Raw genomic sequence first — 21,581 nt, forward strand, 5'->3', positions numbered from 1 at the left:
CGTATGTCTTTTTTCAACCTAACTTACTATGTTACTATGTATAAGCGGTTACTGCCTACCCCACTGGGGCAGCTTTTTATACCACAGGGGAGGGGGGGGGGTCTTTTGCTGGCGCTATAACAAAAGCATGATTTACTACCATTATTATTATTATTACTATTAACATTTATGTATAAAGCGCCAACATACCCCGCAGCGCTGTACAATAAGTGGGTTTCATACATTGGACATAATTACCAATACAAGAGGTGAAGAGGGTCCTGCCCAAAAGAGCTTACAATCTACCATCTTAACATTCGCCAAACTAAACAGATTACTGTATATACTCGAGTATAAGCCTAGTTTTTCAGCACCCAAAATGTCCTGAAAAAGTCACCCTCGGCTTATACTCGAGTCAGGTGCCATGGGGCCCTCCAGACTAGCACCCTCTGTCTTTTGTGTGCAAATTAGGCCTCCCGCAACCAGACCCTCCAGTGCCCTGGCCCACTCCCACATCCATCTACCATCCTCACGTGCCCCATTCTGCACTAGCCATTGCACTTTATATTCTATATAAAATATATATATCGTTTTGAATGATTTTAACTCTTTGTGTTTTAGCTGGGTTGCTGATTGCGCTAAGGGGGTAGTACTCTTAAGGTATCATATTGTTTTTGTTGACCCTCTTCTCCACTTACAAAGCTAGTTATTTTACTGGTATTTATTTTGATTATTGGAACTTGGCAGTAGCGGCTGCATTTCCCACCCTAGGCTTATACTCGAGTCAATAAGTTTTTCCAGTTTTCTTAGGTAAAATTAGGTACCTCGGCTTATATTCGGATCGGCTTATACTCGAGTATATACGGGTAACTGCTTTTAAAATTCTAAGGGGTGTATATATTGTAGACAATCATCACCGGTGATGCCCATAGCAACCAATCAGATCTTTCTTTTTGTTTTCTAACTTTTAGGTGACCGTTAAAACCTCGGTTGCCAATTGGTTGCTATGGGCATCACCACCTCCAAAGTCAACATTTAATATGATGGAGAGTAATACTCAAACAATTAACAGTTGCTCTTAATTTTTTAATTATTTGTAGTTATTTTAGTTATCGAATGATTAGTTAAGGAGCTCTCCAGTTTGGAGTTTCGGCAGTTATTTGGTTGCTAGGGTCCAAGTTACCTTAGCAACAAGGGAGTGGTTTATATGAGTGACTGTTATATAAATAGGAGAGGGGCTGAGTAGAAAAGAAAGTTACAAAAAGTAACAATAAATCTGTAGCCGCACAGAGCAATAGTTTCTGGCTGCCGGGGTCAGTGACCCCCATTTTAAAAGATAAGAGTCAGAATTAGGTGCCTTTTTCTTCTTCTAACTATTCAACTATAAAAAAAATAAATAATCCAAATGAAAGGTTGCTAGGAATAGGTCATTCTATAACCTACTAAAAGTTAGTTAACCCTTAGAATGCCTCCCTGCAACTCACAAGTCGACAGCACAAAGCGAGAGCAGCCAACGTTCGGCTTCATGGGCTCCTCAAACCCAGATACATAACAATGTGGTTAAGTTGTCACAGGTAACACAGGAAGAGCCCTACGTATAGTGCGACCGCAACTCCCCAGCCCCCCAGCAACAGCCCCGAACTAACCCATCAGCAGAATCACACAGAAATGGATAAAAGCTATACACCCACCTTATATTTGCACCAAACGCTTCCATTACTGGGAAAGCCGAAATAAAACTCCAAACCCATATGTATAAATACAAATATACAGAGAAGGAATGTTCTGGGCACACAATAAGCTGTACCCCCATACTGTACTGTCTAAGGGAAACACTATGGCACCTCCTACCCATATGTAAAAATACAAATATACAGAGAAGGAATGTTCTGGGCACACAATAAGCTGTACGCCCATACTGTACTGTCTAAGGGAAACACTATGGCACCTCCTACCCATATGTATAAATACAAATATACAGAGAAGGAATGTTCTGGGCACACAATAAGCTGTACCCCCATACTGTACTGTCTAAGGCAAACACTATGGCACCCCCTACCCATATGTATAAATACAAATATACAGAGAAGGAATGTTCTGGGCACACAATAAGCTGTACCCCCATACTGTACTGTCTAAGGCAAACACTATGGCACCCCCTACCCATATGTATAAATACAAATATACAGAGAAGGAATGTTCTGGGCACACAATAAGCTGTACCCCCATACTGTACTGTCTAAGGGAAACACTATGGCACCTCCTACCCATATGTATAAATACAAATATACAGAGAAGGAATGTTCTGGGCACACAATAAGCCAGATATCGGCAGCCCTGGGATGTGTGCGGAAATCAAGCAACCCCAGCGAGCAGCAGCGAGGCAGGGTAACAGGCGATGCGACTGCTGAACAACAATACACGGAGCTACATATCAACTCTTTCCTCCAATCTAATAAGATTATGAGAGTTTAATCTCTTCAGTGAGGCAGGGAGACTGCTCAAGCACCTAACAAATATATGAAAGGCGACGGCTGGATATTAAAAAGGAGGGAATACGGAGCGGCACAGGCAGCGCCGACACTAAATAACATGGCCAGGGGCCCCGCCAGAGGAAAGGACAAAAATAAAAACAAAACGTTCAGGACTAGAAAATCACTGTAGAAATCAATACATGATTAGTTTCCCCTTTAAAAAATACATGGTGACATTTCTAAGAGGTGGAAACAGTTTCAAAACACAGGGAAACCATCTGGGGGGGTGTCCAGTCACAGTCCCTGTGGAAAAAGGGGCCCCCCCCAGGAGACTTAAAGGTTCCATGGTTTCCAATGGTGGCCCTGACTTAGCAACCAACTAAAGCAAAAAGGCTTGGACTGGTATTCATAATATTCCCTGGCATTCCCAGTACCCAGAGGCACAAACAGCCCCCCCCAAGCTCAATAAATAGTGAGTGTCTGTGGCACCTTACAGCCCCCCTGGCATTCCCAGTACCCAGAGGCACAAACAGCCCCCCCCAAGCTCAATAAATAGTGACTGTCTGTGGCACCTTACAGCCCCCCTGGCATTCCCAGTACCCAGAGGCACAAACAGCCCCCCCAGCCCAATAAATAGTGACTGTCTGTGGCACCTTACAGCCCCCCTGGCATTCCCAGTACCCAGAGGCACAAACAGCCCCCCCAGCCCAATAAATAGTGACTGTCTGTGGCACCTTACAGCCCCCCTGGCATTCCCAGTACCCAAAGGCACAAACAGCCCCCCCCCAGCCCAATAAATAGTGACTGTCTGTGGCACCTTACAGCCCCCCTGGCATTCCCAGTACCCAGAGGCACAAACAGCCCCCCCAGCCCAATAAATAGTGACTGTCTGTGGCACCTTACAGCCCCCCTGGCATTCCCAGTACCCAGAGGCACAAACAGCCCCCCCAGCCCAATAAATAGTGACTGTCTGTGGCACCTTAAAGCCCCCCTGGCATTCCCAGTACCCAGAGGCACAAACAGCCCCCCCCCCCAGCCCAATAAATAGTGACTGTCTATGGCACCTTACAGCCCCCCTGGCATTCCCAGTACCCAGAGGCACAAACAGCCCCCCCCAGCCCAATAAATAGTGACTGTCTGTGGCACCTTACAGCCCCCCTGGCATTCCCAGTACCCAGAGGCACAAACAGCCCCCCCCCAGCCCAATAAATAGTGACTGTCTGTGGCACCTTACAGCCCCCCTGGCATTCCCAGTACCCAGAGGCACAAACAGCCCCCCCAGCCCAATAAATAGTGAGTGTCTGTGGCAACTTACAGCCCCCCTGGCATTCCCAGTACCCAGAGGCACAAACAGCCCCCCAAGCCCAATAAATAGTGACTGTCTATGGCAACTTACAGCCCCCCTGGCATTTGCCAGAACCCACAGATTGTCAGTCCAAACAATGTAGGTCTCTTTAAAATATATTGCACAAACATAAATAAATGTACATTTAGTAGTACAGGTATAGGACCCGTTATCCAGAATGCTTGGGAGCAAGGGTATCCCGGATAAGAAGTATTTCCGTAATTTGGATCTCCATACCTCAAGCCTACTAAAAAATATATAAACCATTAAATAAACCCAATAGGGCTGTTCTGCCCCCAATAAGGGGTAATTATATCTTAGTTGGGATCAAGTACAGGTACTGTTTTATTATTACAGAGAAAAGGGAATCATTTAACCATGAAATAAACCCAATAGGGCTGTTCTGCCCCCCAATAAGGGGTAATTATATCTTAGTTGGGATCAAATACAGGTACTGTTTTATTATTACAGAGAAAAGGGAATCATTTAACCATTAAATAAACCCAATAGGGCTGTTCTGCCCCAATAAGGGGTAATTATATCTTAGTTGGGATCAAGTACAGGTACTGTTTTATTATTACAGAGAAAAGGGAATCATTTAACCATTAAATGAACCCAATAGGGCTGTTCTGCCCCAATAAGGGGTAATTATATCTTAGTTGGGATCAAGTACAGGTACTGTTTTATTATTACAGAGAAAAGGGAATCATTTAACCATTAAATAAACCCAATAGGGCTGTTCTGCCCCAATAAGGGGTAATTATATCTTAGTTGGGATCAAGTACAGGTACTGTTTTATTACTACTAAGAAAAAGGAAATCAGTTTTAAAATTCTGAATTATTTGATTAAAATGGAGTCTATGGGAGAGAGCCTTTCTGTAATTCGGAGCTTTCTGGATAATGGGTTTCTGGATAAGGGATCCCATACCTGTATGTGCTATTGGTTAATCCTAAATAGAAAAAGGGCCGCCCCCTGGGATCATAGGATTCACAGTACATACAAGGCACACATACATGCTAGGCCCCATCAGCCAATGAATGGACAGAGTTCTGCCTTTTGCTCCCACACTACTTCCTGTTACGGTTAGAGCTGCATCACTTCCTGTCAGCTGATCTCTGAGGGAGCACACAGCCCATCACTAAATTGCGGCTCAAGGGAAAGGATGTAAAAGGGCAATATTTACGGATATATATATTCCAGTTTGGGGAGATTCTTTAATAGTTAAGTGACCTATCTGTGGATTAACTATTCATTCTGGGGGACCAATCGTACGAAAGCGACTTCCTGGAAATGCATTGTGGGTCCCCCAAGGGGAAGGTGGGGGGGGGGATCTGAAAGTTTCTAATCTGGGCAATCGATCATAAGAAATTGGTCAACATTTTTCCCAAATCTTCCCCTTTCTGGCAGATCTTATCGCGTGCAGATTTGTTCTTCAATCCAAGAAGGTGATGTTTCTCGGCGGTAATGTGATTTATTATTAAAGGGTAATTATTGCAATGTGCGCAATCTGTCACCGTGCTGTTAGGGAACACGGAGGAACGGAAACATTTTGTTTTCTCCCATGATGCAGATCAGCGGAGCTGCAAAAGGAGACAGTGTTGCCCCGGCTCTCTTTAATTTACAATTAAGAGGTTTACTGAAAAAAATTAATCAAGAGGAATCACATTAGGATGGATAATAGAGCGAATGCCTGATGCCAACGGGAGCAAATGCCACAGGTAAGTGGTGTATTGTCTGCCCCCTCCCTGCTTTGTTCCACTGTCCTTAATCACATCATTAATTGCGGTTTGCAGTTTAAGCCTTGCCTAGAACTCCGTTATTCTATCTGCCCACAGCTCTCCTAAATCATCCCAAGTTTGCCCACAGCCTGTACAGAGAGATACCATAAAACTATGGCACATAGGGATTCCCCTGTACTAAGCACAATTCAGCAGGAACAGCCCCCTAAGTTTGCCCATAGCCTGTACAGAGAGATACCATAAAACTATGGCACATAGGGATTCCCCTGTACTAAGCACAATTCAGCAGGAACAGCCCCCTAAGTTTGCTCATAGCCTGTACAGAGAGATACCATAAAACTATGGCAGCATAGGGATTCCCCTGTACTAAGCACAATCCAGCAGGAACAGCCCCCTAAGTTTGCTCATAGCCTGTACAGAGAGATACCATAAAAACTATGGCACATAGGGATTCCCCTGTACTAAGCACAATTCAGCAGGAACAGCCCCCTAAGTTTGCTCATAGCCTGTACAGAGAGATACCATAAAACTATGGCACATAGGGATTCCCTGTACTAAGCACAATTCAGCAGGAACAGCCCCCTAAGTTTGCTCATAGCCTGTACAGAGAGATACCATAAAACTATGGCACATAGGGATTCCCTGTACTAAGCACAATTCAGCAGGAACAGCCCCCTAAGTTTGCTCATAGCCTGTACAGAGAGATACCATAAAACTATGGCAGCATGGGGATTCCCCTGTACTAAGCACAATTCAGCAGGAACAGCCCCCTAAGTTTGCTCATAGCCTGTACAGAGAGATACCATAAAACTATGGCAGCATAGGGATTCCCCTGTACTAAGCACAATTCAGCAGGAACAGCCCCCTAAGTTTGCTCATAGCCTGTACAGAGAGATACCATAAAACTATGGCAGCATAGGGATTCCCATTAAACCTTGGCGCTGAGGGTAAGTTACCCTTAAAAAGGGACATAAGCATTTTTTAAATTTATTCTCACAACATAGTCACCTCATTTGGCCTAATGCTCATCCCCAGTAAACAGAAGGATGTAGGCGCCCCCCCACCCCCTACACTATATACAGCAGGTCCCTTTCAGGTCTGCCAACCATTGGCTCCTCATCCAAAATATGGGGATTGGCTGAGCGCTGCTGGTTATCCTGAAGCATCCTGGGAAAGCAGCGGTCAAAAAGGTGAGCGGTGCTAGAAGGGTTTCTGAGGCATATATTAATTAGAACATAAAAATAGGCACTGGTACTACTGGTACTTGACAATATGACGACTCCAGTAACACCAACACACAAAGAGAAAGTTAGAACTTGACGTGTAACAAAATAAAAGTGACACGGGAGTCCCATATGGAAATGGTTATGTGCCTTCAGGCAGCTTCTATAGATATCAATAGAGCAACATGTGCTGCTAATGTGATAATGGGGTCATGTTAACAACTAATTAAGAATTCCTCAGCAAGTAACAGAATCCCACACTTCTGTTTTTGAATACAGAGGAATGCTCTGGGCACAGAAGCTATGACATCATGTTGTAAGTCTAAGGGAAACACTATGGCACCCCCTACCCATATGTATAAATACAAATATACAGAGAAGGAATGTTCTGGGCACACAATAAGCTGTACCCCCATACTGTACTGTCTAAGGGAAACACTATGGCACCTCCTACCCATATGTATAAATACAAATATACAGAGAAGGAATGTTCTGGGCACACAATAAGCTGTACCCCCATACTGTACTGTCTAAGGGAAACACTATGGCACCCCCTACCCATATGTATAAATACAAATATACAGAGAAGGAATGTTCTGGGCACACAATAAGCTGTACCCCCCAGTATATTTATATTACTGCCTAGCTCAGTGCCTCTCCTATCAGGCATGGCAATGTTACATAGAAATTCAAGGAGTGGGGGGCTGACTGCAGTTGTCTAGGGGGCAGCGCTGAGTCACAAATTCAGCCCCGTGCCAACCTCCGGTCTTGAAAAACATCAAACGCTTGTCAAGGAGCTTGTATTGATCATGGCCCAGTCATGCCCTGACCAAGCCACCATTACTGCCCAAGGCCGACAAGTCAATCTAGTATAACTGGTATAAAATTATAGGGGGGCTTTTATCATCCTTATCGTAAGGTTTAGGATTTTATTTCAGGGAAACATAAAGAGGGCGGCTTGGCAACTCCCGGAAGGCTTGGCACGCCCAGAGTGGCATATTGTTACATAGGATGGCAGCGTCTCTGTAGAGTTCCTGAAGCTCACATTGCTAGCAGGCTGTAAATAAACAAGCCCCCACAAACTCCCCAATTATCTCTTTCTTAGCGGGCCCACGTCTCTAATCTTATAAGCAGCTGCACTGCTTTCCTGCTATGTCCCCAGGCACGCCAAAATTAGCCTGCAGCTGACCCAACAGCAGCCGCTCCTCCGTCAGTCTCAGGCCCCCCCAATACGGAACAGCTGCACCTCCCAAATACAGCACAGACGGTTCCTGTAATGCACCCTGCCGGTAACTAACAAATATGGCTGCTGGAAGAGCAAAAAAAAGGAGTGGGCCACCGCCAGAGCGAGCGTAAACAAATCAAGGGACAACGCTGAGAAATTGGTACATACAATTAAATGGGGTGCACACAATAAAAGAGAAGCAACTTCTACCATATATTTGGCCCTGGTGGGAACGTTAAGGCAACTGGCTACAAAAACAGGAATAAATCCCATTATTATATGCTGAAATCCAGCTGAAAAACAGTTCTTCTCTTTCTGCATCATTTGAAACACTGGCAGGGGAGGAGGGACTAAAACATTGATGTTACAAATTGTAACAACTTCTCCACAGCTTACAGACAGCATGCAGGAACTACATAACCCACAATGCATTGCACTGGGATGTTCTTTTCCTTATTGACATCACGTGTGTAGCAGGGGATTGTGGGATTGGGAGGAGGCAGGCTGAGGACAGGCGACTACTGTTACATTTCATTTGAGTCTCAAAGTAGTCAGCCAGATCAGCAGGGGAACAGGGGGCGGGGCTTAGGGAACTGTTCCAAACCAGATTATTATATTAACAATCATGAAAAGGCTGCATATTGTTTAACTGATGAACAGGTATGGGATCCCTTATCCGGAAACCCCTTATCCAGAAAGTTCTGAATAATGGAAAGGCCATCTCCCATAGAGATAATAATTCACATTTTTAAAAATGGGTTTCCTTTTTCTCTGTAATAATAAAACAGTACCTGTACTTGATCCCAACTAAGATATAATTACCCCTTATTGGGGGCAGAACAGCCCTATTGGGTTTATTTAATGGTTAAATGATTCCCTTTTCTCTGTAATAATAAAACAGTACCTGTACTTGATCCCAACTAAGATATAATTACCCCTTATTGGGGGCAGAACAGCCCTATTGGGTTTATTTCATGGTTAAATGATTCCCTTTTCTCTGTAATAATAAAACAGTACCTGTACTTGATCCCAACTAAGATATAATTACCCCTTATTGGGGGCAGAACAGACCTATTGGGTTTATTCAATATTTAAATAACTTTTAGCAGGCTTAAATTATGGAGATCAAAATTACAGAAAGATCCCTTATCCGGAAAACCCCAGGTCCCGAGCATTCTGGATAACAGGTCCTATAGCTGTATATTGAAAAGTTGCTTGAAATTATGTTTACTTTTCAAAAAGCTTAATTATGTTACATAGTCAGTGTTCTCCTTTAGGTACAATAATCAGCCACCTAATTCCGCTCAACTCTATTTAGAGAAATGACAAACCCTGCACTTCACTTTAATACCTCAATTAATCATATTATCCAAGCCTAAAAAAAACATTAAACAAATGGAGAGTTCCTTAAACTCTCCTTAACTAAACAGTTATGAACACGCATTCAAACTGCAGTGGATACCTTATAATGTTATTTCACATATTTCAGTACTTTATTTCATCTTACAATTTTCCTACTGCAAGTGGCTCAGTAGCGGCTGGCGAACTGCTCACTCACGCTGCAATCAGCCAATTAGAGCAGGTAAAATTTGTCAGTGACTCACAGCATCATAGTGTTAGTCTTATAAATTCATAAATAGTTAAATATCTAAACAACTTCAAGGCAAAAATAGTAAATACTGTTTGCTAAATATTTTTAAATGATCAGTAAAGACCAGTGATCAGATACATAGAAATATTGGGGTAACAGTCACCCTGCTATAGTTCCAGGGGTACCCAGGGCACAAATAAGCACTCACCCCAAATCCCCCCCTAACTGGCCTTCAGGCTGGGCCCCCTTAGCCCATAACAAGGTTAAAGATATATAGAAACATTGGGGTAACAGTCACCCTGCTATAGTTCCAGGGGTACCCAGGGCACAAATAAGCACTCACCCCAAATCCCCCCCCTAACTGGCCTTCAGGCTGGGCCCCCTTAGCCCATAACAAGGTTACAGATATATAGAAACATTGGGGTAACACTCACCCCTCTATAGTTCCAGGGGTACCCAGGGCACAAATAAGCACTCACCCCAAATCCCCCCCCTAACTGGCCTTCAGGCTGGTCCCCCTTAGCCCATAACAAGGTTACAGATATATAGAAACATTGGGGTAACAGTCACCCTGCTATAGTTCCAGGGGTACCCAGGGCACAAATAAGCACTCACCCCAAATCCCCCCTAACTGGCCTTCAGGCTGGGCCCCCTTAGCCCATAACAAGGTTACAGATACATAGAAACATTGGGGTAACAGTCACCCCGCTATAGTTCCAGGGGTACCCAGGGCACAAATAAGCTCTCACCCCAAATCTCCCCCTAACTGGCCTTCATGCTGGGCCCCCTTAGCCCATAACAAGGTTACAGATATATAGAGACATTGGGGTAACAGTCACCCCGCTATAGTTCCAGGGGTACCCAGGGCACAAATAAGCACTCACCCCAAATCCCCCCCTAACTGACCTTCAGGCTGGGCCCCCTTAGCCCATAACAAGGTTACAGATATATAGAAACATTGGGGTAACAGTCACCCCGCTATAGTTCCAGGGGTACCCAGGGCACAAATAAGCACTCACCCCAAATCCCCCCCTAACTGACCTTCAGGCTGGGCCCCCTTAGCCCATAACAAGGTTACAGATATATAGAAACATTGGGGTAACAGTCACCCCGCTATAGTTCCAGGGGTACCCAGGGCACAAATAAGCTCTCACCCCAAATCTCCCCCTAACTGGCCTTCAGGCTGGGCCCCCTTAGCCCATAACAAGGTTACAGATATATAGAAACATTGGGGTAACAGTCACCCTGCTATAGTTCCAGGGGTACCCAGGGCACAAATAAGCACTCACCCCAAATCCCCCCTAACTGGCCTTCAGGCTGGGCCCCCTTAGCCCATAACAAGGTTACAGATACATAGAAACATTGGGGTAACAGTCACCCTGCTATAGTTCCAGGGGTACCCAGGGCACAAATAAGCTCTCACCCCAAATCTCCCCCTAACTGGCCTTCAGGCTGGGCCCCCTTAGCCCATAACAAGGTTACAGATATATAGAGACATTGGGGTAACAGTCACCCCGCTATAGTTCCAGGGGTACCCAGGGCACAAATAAGCACTCACCCCAAATCCCCCCCTAACTGGCCTTCAGGCTGGGCCCCCTTAGCCCATAACAAGGTTAAAGATATATAGAAACATTGGGGTAACAGTCACCCTGCTATAGTTCCAGGGGTACCCAGGGCACAAATAAGCACTCACCCCAAATCACCCCCCTAACTGGCCTTCAGGCTGGGCCCCCTTAGCCCATAACAAGGTTACAGATATATAGAAACATTGGGGTAACACTCACCCCTCTATAGTTCCAGGGGTACCCAGGGCACAAATAAGCACTCACCCCAAATCCCCCCCCTAACTGGCCTTCAGGCTGGTCCCCCTTAGCCCATAACAAGGTTACAGATATATAGAAACATTGGGGTAACAGTCACCCTGCTATAGTTCCAGGGGTACCCAGGGCACAAATAAGCACTCACCCCAAATCCCCCCTAACTGGCCTTCAGGCTGGGCCCCCTTAGCCCATAACAAGGTTACAGATACATAGAAACATTGGGGTAACAGTCACCCCGCTATAGTTCCAGGGGTACCCAGGGCACAAATAAGCTCTCACCCCAAATCTCCCCCTAACTGGCCTTCATGCTGGGCCCCCTTAGCCCATAACAAGGTTACAGATATATAGAGACATTGGGGTAACAGTCACCCCGCTATAGTTCCAGGGGTACCCAGGGCACAAATAAGCACTCACCCCAAATCCCCCCCTAACTGACCTTCAGGCTGGGCCCCCTTAGCCCATAACAAGGTTACAGATATATAGAAACATTGGGGTAACAGTCACCCCGCTATAGTTCCAGGGGTACCCAGGGCACAAATAAGCACTCACCCCAAATCCCCCCCTAACTGACCTTCAGGCTGGGCCCCCTTAGCCCATAACAAGGTTACAGATATATAGAAACATTGGGGTAACAGTCACCCCGCTATAGTTCCAGGGGTACCCAGGGCACAAATAAGCTCTCACCCCAAATCTCCCCCTAACTGGCCTTCAGGCTGGGCCCCCTTAGCCCATAACAAGGTTACAGATATATAGAAACATTGGGGTAACAGTCACCCTGCTATAGTTCCAGGGGTACCCAGGGCACAAATAAGCACTCACCCCAAATCCCCCCTAACTGGCCTTCAGGCTGGGCCCCCTTAGCCCATAACAAGGTTACAGATACATAGAAACATTGGGGTAACAGTCACCCTGCTATAGTTCCAGGGGTACCCAGGGCACAAATAAGCTCTCACCCCAAATCTCCCCCTAACTGGCCTTCAGGCTGGGCCCCCTTAGCCCATAACAAGGTTACAGATATATAGAGACATTGGGGTAACAGTCACCCCGCTATAGTTCCAGGGGTACCCAGGGCACAAATAAGCTCTCACCCCAAATCTCCCCCTAACTGGCCTTCAGGCTGGGCCCCCTTAGCCCATAACAAGGTTACAGATATATAGAGACATTGGGGTAACAGTCACCCCGCTATAGTTCCAGGGGTACCCAGGGCACAAATAAGCACTCACCCCAAATCCCCCCCTAACTGACCTTCAGGCTGGGCCCCCTTAGCCCATAACAAGGTTACAGATATATAGAAACATTGGGGTAACAGTCACCCCGCTATAGTTCCAGGGGTACCCAGGGCACAAATAAGCTCTCACCCCAAATCTCCCCCTAACTGGCCTTCAGGCTGGGCCCCCTTAGCCCATAACAAGGTTACAGATATATAGAGACATTGGGGTAACAGTCACCCCGCTATAGTTCCAGGGGTACCCAGGGCACAAATAAGCTCTCACCCCAAATCTCCCCCTAACTGGCCTTCAGGCTGGGCCCCCTTAGCCCATAACAAGGTTACAGATATATAGAGACATTGGGGTAACAGTCACCCCGCTATAGTTCCAGGGGTACCCAGGGCACAAATAAGCACTCACCCCAAATCCCCCCCTAACTGACCTTCAGGCTGGGCCCCCTTAGCCCATAACAAGGTTACAGATATATAGAAACATTGGGGTAACAGTCACCCCGCTATAGTTCCAGGGGTACCCAGGGCACAAATAAGCTCTCACCCCAAATCTCCCCCTAACTGGCCTTCAGGCTGGGCCCCCTTAGCCCATAACAAGGTTACAGATATATAGAGACATTGGGGTAACAGTCACCCCGCTATAGTTCCAGGGGTACCCAGGGCACAAATAAGCTCTCACCCCAAATCTCCCCCTAACTGGCCTTCAGGCTGGGATAACAAGGTAACAGATAAATAGAAATATTGGGGTCTAGGACAGCAAGTAACTTTACACCCCAAATCTTACCTTAAATAACCTTCAAGTTGAGGCTTTCAAATGTATCTAGGAGAGCAAATAAACAAATTATACCCTAGCTGCCTTCGAGACCCCGGCTATTGCTCCAAGCCCCTGAAGTGGGAACACCCCTATAATTTGGGAAGCGCTGCCCTGGGGGTTCAGGTGAGAAACTCAGAAGCAATGGTAGGAAATAATACTGAAAGGGCTGTGGGTGCAGTAGAAAGTGGCTGATTAAAAATTAAATAGTAATACCTGTGCTTTTCCAGAGAACCTATGCACTACCCATAATGGAGAATACATTCCAATGGAACAATCTATATGGGATGGTTGAATGACTGAACCCGAGGAGGGTTAGGAAACGATTCCTATGAGTCAAGAGACAGACTGTCATGGTTTCCTTTCCAATCTGTGGAATCAGGTTTTAAAACAAAATATTTCTTGAAGTTGAGATAGTGTTTATGTAGATTTACTGCTCAAGTCCAACTGGATTCACCCATTTCAGAAAGAGGAGTATTTTTTACTCTTTAAAATGCAGCCTTTTTGGCTGCTACTCTGGGGGGACTTTACATCTATCCACCCATAATTTATAGAAGTCTCTCCTAAGCCATCAGAACTAAAGGTGGCAATTCCAAGGGCTAAGAATTAGACCATGTGCCCTGGAGCCAAAAAAGCCTGATCTGGCCAAACAGACAAAGACCCACCCATTGGCCAACCTAACTAAATGAACAGATGTATGGCCAGCTTCAAGTTGAACTGAGGTCACAGAGAAATCCAAATGGACATCTTGCTCTATCTACATCTACATTAACCTGTTGCAAAAATATTCACCTCTTTGTCTGCTTTGATTCCCCCCTTATAACCTTAGCCTTTGTCACCATCTTCATGTACTTTGTCCTTGACTTCAATGAATTTAATTCTGAATGCTCCCTTTTATCCACCCGCCTACAATACCCATGAATGTAACACAATGTTCCTTTAATTGTGCTCTAGTTCTGATCCACTTTAGGACCTTTGTGTAAGACCTGAAGTTTTATTTGATACAGACTTGAAAAACTTATGTAGCGATCAAAAGCCAACCAACCCCCACAGCAGGGTACGTGCCCCCTACAGTTAATTGCTATCTGAAGGGACCAACATAGCCTGACCTTGGCTGCTGTCTAAAATACGGAAAAATAGATCCAACTGTTGGGCTAGGGGCCACCATGTTTTTTTCCCCCATTTCCAGTCCTGAGCAGGACTGCCAGGCAGTAGAATGGGCACTAAACGATAACCATGGGGAGTGATTAGAGCCATAAAGTTTAGGACTGTAAACGAAGCAACTAAACATGGTGGCCACCAAGCCACTCGTGAGCCATACTCAGATGTAAAAAGTGTTGGTGAGCAACACAAGCATGAAAAAAGTTCTTTGGGGATGCCAAATGAGGACTGTGATTGGCTAATTGGTAGCCCCATGTGGACGGCTAACCTGTTGGAGGCTCTGCTTGGAGTAAAACAGTGTCTCTGTGCTTCCAAAACTTGCCTCCAAGCCAGAAATGTATAAATGGGCACCTACCTCAGGTTAACTTTTAGTATGTTATAGAATGGCCTATTAGCAATTTTTCAATTGGTCTTCATTTTTTAGTTTGTATAGTGTTTTTCATTTTTTGCCTCTTCTGACTCTTATAGCTTTCAAATGGGGGTCACTGACCCCAGCAGCCAAAAACTATTCCTCTGTGAGGCTCCAGTTTTATTGTTATTACCGGTACTTATCTTTCTATTTAGGCCCTCCTCTGTTCATATTCCTGTCTCTCTTTCAAACCACAGCCTGGTTGCTAGGTTAAATCACACCCAAGCAACCAGAAAGATGCCAAAATTTCAAAGTGGAGAGCTGCTGAACAAAAAGCCAAATAATTCAAAAACCACAAATAACCAGGAGCCTCTGGTTGGGGATCACTGCCTTAAGGTGACAACACAAGAGATTTGTTAGGGCGATTTGGACAATTTTGAGTTTATGATGTGCGGTACACAAATAGCAACCATGGGAGATGCTGACGCACCTTCCTTGAGTGTAGATGAGGCTTCGATAATTCTGAAACTTGTTCAGAACACAGTGAATGGATCGATAGTACTTGGACGGCCAAATCAGACAGACAATCTACGGGCTGAAGAGACATATAGTACTAATGTCATCCCATCCCTTGCATTGTCCTTTTTCATTCGGCGAAAGGGAGAAAATTGTCTTTCCACAAGTAATGAGAAAGTAAATGTTTGAGTTTTATATCAATAACTTCATTAACGCAGATAAGGGCCTCCTTCACTCTACAGGGCTGATTACACCTGGGCTGATTGCAGTGCCATTTTGGCACGAACGCCAGAGCAGATATAGCGCGGGCACCCAAGCCTGTGATGCTGCACTGCCCATCGGCAAGTTTGTGCCAAACGGATTTGCTGAACTGCACACATTCATAGAAATGAGTAGATGGGTGCCAGGGTTCTGACTCCAGTGTTCAAATCTCATTTCCAACAATTCCAGCCAAATTGCAACCTTAAAGGGGTGGTTTACCTTTGTGTTAACTTTAAGTATGTTATACAATGCGCTATTCCTAGCAACTTTGCAATTGTTTTCTATTATTTAGTTATTTATTTAAGTTATTTGCCTTTTTCATCTGCCTTTTTTCCAGTTTTGAAATGGGAGGGGGGGGGTGGTCACTGACCCCGGAAGTAAATAACTATTGCACCGTGAGGCTACAGGTCCTCTCCTATTCATATTCCTGTTCGACCCACTGGTTGCTTGCTAGGGTAAATAAGACCATAGCATCCAGATAGCAGCTGAAATACCAAACTGGAGAGAGGCTGAATAAAAAGCTAAATAACTGAAAAACAAATTGTTTATCGGCTGGTGGGGTCAGTGACCCCCATTTGAGAGTTGTCAAGACTTGGAAGAATCCAAGTAATTAAAAAAATATATGAAAAAATGAATACCAATAGAAAAGTTACTAAGAATTGGCCATTATAGGACATTCTATAAGATACAAAAGGTGGCGATACATGGGCCGATTCTAGCTGCTAATATCGGTCCCTTAGACTCGGCAGCTTATCGCCCTGTGTATGGGCACTAATGATGGGCCTGCTCGACCAACATCTGGCCTGAAATTGGCCAGATATCGATCGAGCAGGTTTAAGAATTTAGTCGAATCGGGGACCGCATCGGCTCGTTGATGTGGTCCCCAAACCGACTGCGCCTATATCCGTCAATCATTTTGCCCCAGGGCCAAACAACCAAATTATCCTGAATTAGCCCGATATCGCCAACCTGTAGGTTGGGATATCAGGAGAAGATCCGCTCGCTTGGCAACCCCGCCAAGCAAGCAGATCTTAGCGTGTATGGCCACCTTAACCTGAAAAGTGAACCACCCCATTAATGATAAGCCCCCCGATACTGCTCTAGGCCCTCCAGTTAGGGAACCCCTGCCCACACAGACAAAAACTTAGTCATTCTCAGTGAGTTTCTGCTAAAAGTTATATCAGAGCCACCACCTAAGGTTTATTAAACCATTTAATATTTCCTCCTTCGGCTCCTGGCACTGCCCCTTAAACAAGCACGGGCCTTTCCGTGTCCTTTAATAGAAACAAACGTCTCCACTATACGTTTGATTTGTAAACGAGAAGAGATGAATTGGTAATGCTGAAGCAAGTCTTGGGCAGGGAAATTGTCTCCCCACACTTAATCTGGGTCCCATCCAAAAAAGGTCAAGAAACACTGCTTTAAATAAATATTTGATGAGCCTTGAAACTATGTAGAAGCAGCTGCTGGAAAGGCACCCTGGCTCGGCACAAAGCGGGTACATTGGGATGACTTGTATTGAAGGAAAAAAGCAGCATGACCTAATATACTGGTGGGGGGGAAGCATTTATATCTTGTTCCCTTAAGCAACTATACTATAAATGCTAATATATAACTAAGCGTTCACCCCCTATCACCACCATGATTTTCATTTGGTTGGGAACCAACTGGGGAACATCTGCCACGTTCCCTCCCAAAGGGACTTCAGTTGCAGAGTTTGGGAGCAACTGTCATGTAAAGTGGGTGGGTCACCTTTACCTTAAATTTTAGTACATTATAGAATGTCCTATTCCTAGTAATTTTGCTATTGGATTTCATTATTTATATTGTATAGTTTTTAAATTATTTGCCTTCTTTTTACTCTTTGACACTTTTAAATCAGGGGTCACTGACCCCGGCAGCCAAAAATGATTGCTCTGAGAGGCTCCAGTTTTATTGTTATTGTTACTTTTTATTCCTTATCTTTCTATTCAGATCCTCTCCCTTTCACATACCTGTCTCTCATCCAAACCACTCCCTGGTCGCTAAGGTAAATCCAAACAGGAGAGCCGCTGAACAAAAATATAAATATTTAAAAAACTAAACATAATAAAAAATGAAATTGTCTCAGAATATCACACAAGTCACCGCCCAAATTTTTTATTATGATACTGTACATTCAGGCACAGGGACCACATAAAACAGCCAAAAGGGCCCACGGGCCCCGTGTTTGACACATGTGCTCTACATCATACTAAAAGTTAACACAAAGGTGAGTTAACTCCTCAGCAAAGTTCCATAAGACGTTGGCTCCAAATTATTATTGTTGTTTAGTCAGACAGGTTAGAAAATGTCAGATAAGGATAATATTATTATTAACATTTATTTATAAAGCGCCAACATATCCCGCAGCGATGTACAATAAGTGGGTTTCATACATTGGACATACAGAGTAACATATAAAGCAATCAATAACCGATACAAGAGGTGAAGTGAGCCCTGCCCAAAAGAGCTTACAATCTACAAGATCTGTGTATGTATTGCCTGGCAATATCAGTGGGTGACCTAAAATGTATTTCCAGGACATAACTTTGGTACAATTTTTAGGACTTTAAACCTACAATTTGAATGTTCGTTTAAGATCGTTGCATTAAAATGTACAATCAATAGCCAAACGTTTGTCGTATCAGAATGTGTATGGCCAAGCTTTACTGTAGCAACAGAGTTTATTGCCGACCCCTTTGTGAATACTTCGTAGGGGCCTCCAGAGTAGCAGCACAATTTACTAACAATGGCCAGGGGAAGTTAGTAGGATACTGCCCCCAAATTAAAGGCATACCTATGATCTGTATCAATAAAGCACCCCAAACTCCGGTACTAAGTCATAGGCAGTTATGTTCCCATACATTTCAAAACACTCTTTTAACCTCACGGTGTAGAAGTATTGCCCAATGTGTTGGGGCCCCCCCGCTCAAGTGCAACTGAACATATGGAGTAAGTGATAACATAAGTCGATAAAACCCACTTCAATCCCAAAAGGCGTCAAAAATAGGTTCAGCCAAGCAAAGAGCAGCTGCACCCTGCCTGAGCCACCGAGCTGCACACACTGCAGTCTGGGGAGAATATGGAGATATTTTAAGGTGGCGCTACATGGCGAGCTCTGCTCACATACTCACGAGTGCCAATGCCTGTGCCATTATGTAAAAAGCGGCCTAATACCGTGAATGTAAGTGGCCAGCCGTAGGCACACAAACATGGCTACGGAGCGCATACGCCCCATGAATGAAGAGACACACACAGTTAATACAGGAACGTTACACAAGACGACCTGCCGAATTTTAAATATTCACCGAGCTGCTAAACAAAGGCTCTATCCGCTGGTCAGGGAGCGTAAGCTGTTACTTAACTAACCAGCACAATATTTCCTGGTACAGTGTTGCAACACGTGTCGACAAGCCGACAGGAAAAGGGGGACACAAATGCCACGGCTCAATGATACACAGTGTTGGGCACAAAATGGATGAGGAGGGCACAGTCACTTCATTCAAAGATGCGGGGTGGGATCTTACATTATCTATACCCAGTGGCGCATCTCATATAGGTTGTGGGAAAGGAAGGGCTTTCATTGTGCCAGCCTAGCCCTTACCCTGATGGCTTTATGGTTACGGCCAACGGGATAGGCAAGAAAAGGGTGGGGCAGCTGGTGAGAGTGGGAGGGATTAGTATTGGGAACTGACCAGGTGCCAACTGGGCAAATGAATGGGCAGTAGGCAAGAGAGGGGGTGTGTGAGGCTAGACAGGTTGGGAGGCTGGAGCTATAAGACTAGTCCTGAGAGAAGGATGGAGCTGAGACTAGTCAGGTTATGCAAGTTGGGGAGTCAAGTGGAGAGATGGCATTTGAGTCAGGTGAAGGGTGGGGTAAACTAGACTAGTGAGGGGGGCAGGACATGAGACAAGATATCAAATGAAAGAGGGGGCAATAGATTACTGCTTAGAGGGGGTGGGTTTAGACTATTCTTTGGAAAAAAGGGGGGTGTACCTGTAATCAGGTAAAGGGAGGGAGGTACTGAGCAATAGAGGGGCAGAACTTGAGACTAGCCAATAGTAATACAAGAGACTGGTAATGGAATAGCTCACTGGGTTGAGAATAGTGAGATTAAAAGGGAAGGTGAGTTTAGTCTATGTAGGAAAAATGGGGATTGGGACTAGTCAGGTAAAGGGAGTAGGGTGGTTAATCATGCAAGGGGTTAGGGGGAGACTGGTTAAATGAAGGGGGGGGGGTGAGACATCAGATCAACAGGGATGTAAATTTAGTCTACTCTTGGGAAAAGAGGGGTTGAGACTAGTCATGTGAAGGGGGGGGGGGGGTAACAACAAGACTAGCCAGATGAAGTGGGATATAGTTCATTAAGGGGGGGGGGTGTTTCCACTATTCTTAGGGGGAAAATGGGGGGGTTGAGACTAGTCAGATGAAGGGAGAGACTAGACATATCTGGGGGTTGGTGAGTTTAGTTTACTCTTGGGGAAAAGGACAAATACTAGTTAGGTAAAGAAGTTGGGCAGGAGCCTTGCTGGTTGGGGGGGGGGGCGCTCTGGTAAAAATGGCTAATTACTAATTAGGTGAAAGGGACTAGTTTAAGACTAGTCAGGATGCTGAGACTAATCAAGTTAAAGGGGTGAGACTAGTCATGGGAAGGGGGAGGGGTTTAGTTAAATATATGAGGAAGTTGATTCTGGCAGGGGGGTATGGGGGTATGGGGGGATGGGGGGGGGGGGCAAATTGATCAATAGAATCATGTAATTGGCACCCCTCAGGTGAAAGGGGGCAGAAGTGACACTATACCCCCCCCCCCCAGCCTCCACCCATCAGTAAGAGCTGCCATCTTTAAATGCCCCCTCCCCCCCCCAGCCTGATACCTGCACTACTCACACCGGGGGCCTAATGCCCCAACCTGCACACACTCACCCCCCCCCCCCCGCACCCATCTCTAACATGATGGCATTATAAATAAATAGCACCCCCACCCCCTCCTTACCGGCTCACAGGCTGTCACAGAGATGAAAGCCCACAGTGGGGGGGCGTGGGTATATTCCTGCGTGACGAGACAGTGGAAGCAGCTAGCGTCTCATTAAAATTGGGGAGTTCCAAATAAATACATAAAAAACCGATATATAAGGGGAAGAGAGGCTCAGAGAGAGGGTGCAATGGAGGAGGGGGAGGAGAGACGCGGACACCCGCAGCGCGCACCCGTCTCCAGACTCAAGCGCGTCCCGAAGCTCGAAGCGCGAACGCGGCTCAACGCCGAGCAAAAGCATGGAGGCGAAAAAGGGGAGGGGTAAAAGCAGCAACCAATCAGCCGCAAGGGCGTTAAGAAACCGCTTGACTCTTGTCCAATCCAAATGCACAGGAGGAAGCAGTGTAGCTGGGGCCGATAAGGCGAAGGTGGGAACTCGCATTCGACCAATAGGAGAGGCAGAAACAATCACCAAATGAGCTACGGCTCAAATGTCACCAATTACAGCAGGGGACGAGTTGGCCGTCGACAAATAGGAAGCTTGGGAACGTAAAATCCATCCAATGCCCATAGATATGGGATAAACTCGCCCGGTCTCGCAAATAGACGATTTACAGCTCTTGGGCACTTTAACATGTGGCATGGCAAGAATGCTGGGAGTTGTAGTACAGCAAATGCCACTTTAGTGTTTGAATTAAACGTGGATAATTAAATATCATATCATGTAAAATTGGGTATAGTAAATACTGGCAATAATCTGGGGGTGAATTCTGCTGCCAGCTTTACCAGCCCCCCCCCCCTCAGGAAAAGTACAGAAATTGGGGTTGTTTCCACATGTTTCTCCTCTATGTGTTAGAGCTGAGAGTCAAGTTA

General features: G+C 45.4%; 1 protein-coding gene across 8 annotated transcripts in view; it reads right to left on the reverse strand.

Moving 5' to 3' along the window:
* r3hdm1 (R3H domain containing 1) overlaps positions 1 to 21,003 on the reverse strand; it is a 79,094-nt gene extending 58,091 nt beyond the window's left edge. For 4 of the 8 annotated variants that reach the window (XM_012970937.3, XM_012970939.3, XM_004917645.4 and 1 more), the window contains exon 1: positions 20,730 to 21,002. The gene's annotated coding sequence lies outside the window, so the exon portion shown is untranslated. Of the gene's footprint in view, positions 1 to 20,729 lie in introns of all 8 variants that reach the window. The other 4 variants (XM_002933969.5, XM_012970941.3, XM_012970938.3 and 1 more) reach the window with 2 other exon arrangements.
* Between the last annotated feature and the right edge of the window lie 578 nt (positions 21,004 to 21,581).

This window comes from Xenopus tropicalis, chromosome 9 (genome assembly GCF_000004195.4).
Source record: "Xenopus tropicalis strain Nigerian chromosome 9, UCB_Xtro_10.0, whole genome shotgun sequence".
Lineage (NCBI taxonomy): Eukaryota > Metazoa > Chordata > Amphibia > Anura > Pipidae > Xenopus > Xenopus tropicalis.